This window comes from Panthera onca, chromosome Y (genome assembly GCF_046562875.1).
Source record: "Panthera onca isolate mPanOnc1 chromosome Y, mPanOnc1 haplotype 2, whole genome shotgun sequence".
NCBI lineage: Eukaryota > Metazoa > Chordata > Mammalia > Carnivora > Felidae > Panthera > Panthera onca.
Window position 1 is genome coordinate 25,512,897 of NC_138358.1, and position 6,193 is coordinate 25,519,089.

Here is a 6,193-nt window from a genome sequence, read left to right on the forward strand (position 1 = left end):
ACTTATGTGAGCAACAGTGAAAGTGGCATTGAGGGAAGGCAAAGAAGGCTGGAGACATTTACTCAGAAGGCTGACTCAGTAACTGTCGTCAAGCAAATGAAGAGTCATTATGGAGAGAACTCTGGCCAACTCTTCCTAATCTTCATAGAGCAGGAATAAATGGATTTAAGTGCCAACAAGGGAAGGTTAGGTGTGAGATTAAAAAGGATGTCTTGACAGTAAAAGTTATTAAGCATTAACCAAAGATTCTTGGTCATAAAAGGCATTAAAAGAGATCCAAGCCTTCATTTTAAAAATCACTTAGGTTACCATTTCTTTTATAGAAAATTGATTGTTATAAAAAGGCATTAGGATGGAAAAACAATTACCAGAAGAAACAAACAATTTTTATAATAACACTTGAGATTTTGGAATTAGGCAATTGCATGACATCCAAAGAATGAGAACTAATAGAAAAGACTGGTTGTAGGTCAAGTATTTTTTGGCCAAATACATACACTAGGAAGATAATGAAGGTCACTACTGTTTATCACTTTGTGTTCTGAGTGCTATATCCTGGGACTTCCCCTAGACAAGAACGTTGTTTTAATGAAGTGCCCTGGGTAATTATAATCATTTGAAGGACTTCCAACTCAGATCCACCCTATTCCAAAACTTTGTATTTATAGGAAGACCCTGGGTTTGTTCTTACCAGCTTGAAACACCAACAGCAACATATTGTATCACCAGGATTGTCACAGAAGTTTACTAGACAGACATTTGTAATTCATTCCAACAAACTGTGGAAATTAAAGCACCCAGGCAAGGTGTACAGAATTGTAAACGTGGGAGATTCTGTATGGAAAAGTGAAAGAAAACTACAAAATGTCAGTTACACATTAGTAATGATGGATATGTAAGTGCTTAAGAGGAAATATCCAAGTTTTTCCATGTATTATCATCTAACTTGTGTCTACAGCAGCACTGGGTATCCATATTTAATTATTTTCAATCGCCAGTCTTTACAGTCATTGCCTGTTAATTTCACTTTATTGAGTCAAAGTTCAGCTTCAACTCTTGAATCGAGCATTGGTTGGGAAACTGTGTGTTATTCCTTATAGCATTTACTTAGATCACAGTAGAGTAAATCAGGCAGATGAGGCAGTATGGGAATTGTTGAAATAAACCTATCAGTTGCCACACTGTGTTCTTTGCATCCAAGTCTCTATATGGTAATGCTTCCTTACATACCGCCCCCCCCCCAAAAAAAAGGCACATAGCACACATTCACCATTTTGAGTGTTTTGTTATTGCTGTTGCTATTGTTGAGCTATTAGGCAAATGTGGGAAAGCTCTTTTCTGTTATATCACTTGGACCAAGTAAAAGAAAGCATATATACAATGGAGTACTCAGGGATTAGTGAAAAGTTATCAACTGGAACAACACACACACACACACACACACACACACACACACACACACACAATGTATTCTTTCACTGAAAAACATCTATGCATTGATTACCTCCAGTGTACTAGGGACTTTACAAGTGAAAGCTACAAGCAAACAGACAATTAAAATATAATGTAAATCTCTTTCTAATTAAGGAAAGTTCAGCGTGATGTTAAAACTCAGACGTGTAGCACAGTGACCCAATTTGTGTATGTCATCTGTTCCCTGATGGCCTTGACTGCTACATGCAGTGTCTTCCCTAATTACCTACACCCAGAAAGTGGTTTTACCAGTGTACTTCTGGGGTCGCGTTATATTCAGACAAGCCTCCTGCTATGCTCTGCATGAAATGGAGTCTGAGAGGCAGCTTTTCCCAATATCCAAGATATTATTATTATTTCTTTACCATTTTTGTTGCTATTGACTTGTTTTACATTTTTACATCTCATTTTACCGAGAACTTTGGCTTAGGATCCAAGGGAAATCCTACCCTTGGGCCGTCCAGACCTCCAGTTCAGAGTTACAACAATGAGCAACCCTTCCCTTAGTGCAGGAAGCTGACTCCTACACACAAAGAGCTGTTGGGCCCATTCCCCTAAAGTCTGCCAAGAGCTAAATTGGGCCAGGGAGGCAGAATCACAGAGGATTTTGAGTGTTTTCTGGATGACCTAAATAAGCACAGTCCATTTTCAGGAACTGCCGCCCAAAGTCTTATCTTTGAAGCCCAGATAGAAAATTACTGATCTCACTTGCTTGGTCCACAGAGTCAGAAAATGATACGATTAGTATTTCAACCAGAAATGTGCAACCTACTATTCCACCAACAGAGACCTGCAACCTGATGCTAGATAACACCACCGCTCCTTGATGGAGCAAAGCAGTGGATAATGTGTGAGTGTCTGTGTGTGAGAGGGTGGCAAATGATAATGCAGGGTCTGGAACTAAATCTCATAAAATGCAGGGTCGACATTCTCCTTATTGTGCAGGCTCCATCAAACGCACCTTTCAGCTGAGTGTTAATTCAACAGTTACACGACAGTAGCACTAGCCCTTGGTGGAGGTGTTCACCGACCAGTTCAGTGCATTGACGGTCCTGCTCCTCCATCATAGGCACTGTCTTGTGACTCCCCCCAAAACAAATCCACCCTCCCAGGTAAGGATGAGGACTCACATCATTTATTTGAGAGGTGGTTCTTCTTAAGGAAGGTGTGGGTTGGTGAGACAGGAAAGAGAAAAGCCAATGAAGACTGTGTTAACAAGTGAGTACCCCTGTGGAGAGCAGGGACTCAATCCTCTAGGAGAAAATGTATCAAAGTTGTCCAAGGAAGGGGCCAAGAAGCTGGGACATTTTATATCAACTCCAACTGTTGCTGGTTGAGGATCACTAGCAAAGTACCAGCCCAGCGTGTCCAGGTTGCTCCTACCTGGGATCAGAGAATACCCACTAGGGTGATCTTTGGGGACAGTGTGAATATGGGCTGAGTGAATCCAGCATGTTAAATTCCACACTGATGTCCCATTGTACAGTTAGAGCTCACATAGACCAGCAGAAGGTCCAATATTATCAATATCCCATCCAAGAAGCCCATCCAAGACTTTGTCCACAACTGTTAGGAGATCTTACACAATCAAATGGTATCTTCCCCAACCTGGACATTCTTGGACACATGGCTCCTATTGGTAGCCATGGAGCATCAGGTTGGACATTCCTTCCCCTGGGATTAAGCATTTTACTTAAACCGGTGTGACTTTCTTCTGTTACATCTTTCAGTGGATAACAGCTTTTCGTGTCCCTCAAAATTGCCTCTTACCAGTGAGTCTGGGTTGGATGGCTGGGTGGGCACAGGTGCCACCTTGGGAACCCACTGACCCATGTATGTCCACTTAGCCATCTTCACTCAACCTGAGATTGTAATGTTTAACTTACATTAAGTCTGCCGACAAGGCAGAACAGCGTTAAGACTGAAAGGGAAGAGACAGGAGTGTGAAACATGTAAACCCACCTGAAAACAATATTAAAAATCCCTGAACCCTTCTGTCATAGTAAAAAAAAAAAGTATTCTGTTACACTTTCCCTGTCCCTGTGCAACTCTTTCCAGATAAATGTCAATACACGGAAATTGTCTCAAATCTGCAGAACGGAAGTCCATACCTATTTGGCACTTTCCCAATTCTAGAGCCAAAAGAAACAAATAAAAACACAAACAGCTTTGGGTAGTGCCTAAGTGATAGGTCCATAGCTTTGGAATATATCTGTAAATGAAAGGCACACTTCCAACCAAAACCCTTCACAGTCCCCAGACCTGTGCGTCTAAAATCAAGGGAAAGGAAAGCTACCTTCTTCACATTAGCTTTTCTGCCTGTGAAAATAACATCTTATTTGTTTTGTTATAGGTGTCATACTGATGATGGTCCAAGGTCTTCGGACTCCCTGAATTTTTGGCAAAATCACCCCTCACTCAGGGTGAACTTCCGTGGGAGGACTTCTGAAATAGGTAGTTAAGTAAGTAGATTGCTACTTTAATATAACCAAAAGTTAACTCTGATTGCTGAGGGTGTCTTCACAGGAAATAATGGTCCCTGGTTATGTCTGCAGGGCCTGTCAAAAGACAGACTTTTCAGGCATACTTAAGAGACAGACAGAGCTAAATGCATATAACATGATTCAATTCACACATCTGCTCTTTCTTATCACCTACATCATTGCATGTGACCTGTTTTGGGCACGTTGATAATGGAACTTTCCCAAGATCGAGAGAAGAATTTCCATTTTAGAAGTGCCAGGGAACGTAGTAAAATTCAGCAATAGCAATTCCAAACTTGAGAAGTTCATCAATATTTATGCAGTTGGATTACAGTCATTTACAGATGATGCAATCAGCATGGGAAGCTATCTTGTGTGAGTTAATTTTCAAGATTAAATGTATGCAGTAGTCATGTTTGGGTATTTAAATGTCTGTTACCTGGGTCTAAATGCCAGACTTACAGTCACCTCGAAAAGTGCATGTTGAAATAATCAGCTTTCATTGATTTCATCATATATTCTTACGCTAAGTGGTAAGTTAATTGAAAGTGTGTGCAGTTAAGATATTTCACAATTTGGTGATGTATGGCAAAATATAACTTTAAAATGCATTTTGCTTAAGCAATGTTGAACTTATCATTTGGAAAGTTTCAGAAACCTTGACATTTATTTTTTTTTATTAGTTTTATTTTTGAGAGGCAGAGAGAGACAGAGTGCGAGCGGAGTAGGGGCAGAGAGAGAGGAAAACACAGAATCTGAAGCAGGCTCCAGGCTCTGAGCTCATAGCTCAGACGTGGGACTTGAACCCACGAACCGTGAGGCCATGACCCGAGCTGAAATCGGACACTCAACCGACTGAGCCACCCAGGCGCCCCAAACCTTGACATTTAAATTCAAGTGCTCACTTTGGTATTCGAACATGTGCGATCTAGATTGGTATGGATTTACACAAGTGTAGTATAATAGTAAACTGGACTTGGTAGCTCGCCCAGTACTTTTTAAACATGAAATTCAAGTAAATGAAGAATGTATTTCCACTTTAATTATTCATGTGTAAGAGTGGAGCAGAAACACTTGCTCCCGTAGAGCCAGGCACAAAGTCTAGCATACAATGGGAAATCAATGCATGCTCATTAAGTAGATAAGAGGGACTCGAGGGCAATGTTTAAACAAATTTCATGGTCAGAGGCAATTGTTTGAAAAAGTTATACCAGCCTTCCCCATCAGGACTTGGGGGGACAATATCCGTAGCTTGAAGTGATCCATCATGGGCCTGCCAATATTATTCCATTATTTGTGATGAGAAATGAGAAGATTTTGTTGAAATTGTCATCAGGAAGTCTTGGTGATGTTTGAGAAGCATTCCACAGCAGTGCTAGAAGACAGCAGATGTCTACAGATGGCAGAGTGAATGTCCTGTGAATGTTAAGTAGGGGCGCCCGGGTGGCTCAGATGGCTAAGCGTCCGACTCTGGCTCGGGTCATGATCTCATGGTTCATGGGTTTAAGCCCCGTGATGGGCTCTGTGCTGACAGCTCAGAGCCCGGAGCCTGCTTCAGATTGTGTGTCTCCCTCTCTCTTGGAGCCCCTCTCCTGCTTACGGTCTATCTCTGTCTGTCTCTCAAAAATAAATAAACATTAAAAAAGATTTTAAAAAGTGAATGCTAAACTTTATCACTTTGGGTTTGTTGGAAATCCACATATATCACAAGACAGTTGAACATTTTCCCAAAAAATATGCAACGGCAATGTATTCATGAAAATGGTCATACTTTTTTTTTTAAGGCAGAATGAGATTATCATTAAGTAAACCCAAATGGTTTGTTTTATGAAAAAAAAAAAAATCATTACCCTAACAAATCACCTGTCTGCTCTTTGGTGTTACTGAATACGTTTAGTTATCCAAAATCAATATAAGGTATATGCCTACATTATTTCATATGTGGTTTATCTTCTCAAAACTTGTTCTTTAATATGAGTAAATAACTCCCATGTACTTTCCCTCAAGGACACAAACAAAAATGTCCTCTCAATGTAAATACATGAGACAATGTAGATGTTTCTTGATGCTTTGTCCAGATGTGTGAGAAACTCGGAGTGCTGAATGCAGGATTGTCAGGGTACCCTTTCAAGTTAGGTATTAGGTATGATCGAGAATGGGCAACCCCCTTTCAAGTTAGGTATTGGGTGTGATCCAGAAGGGGCATCTCTTCAAAGTAGGTACAGAGTACGATCCAG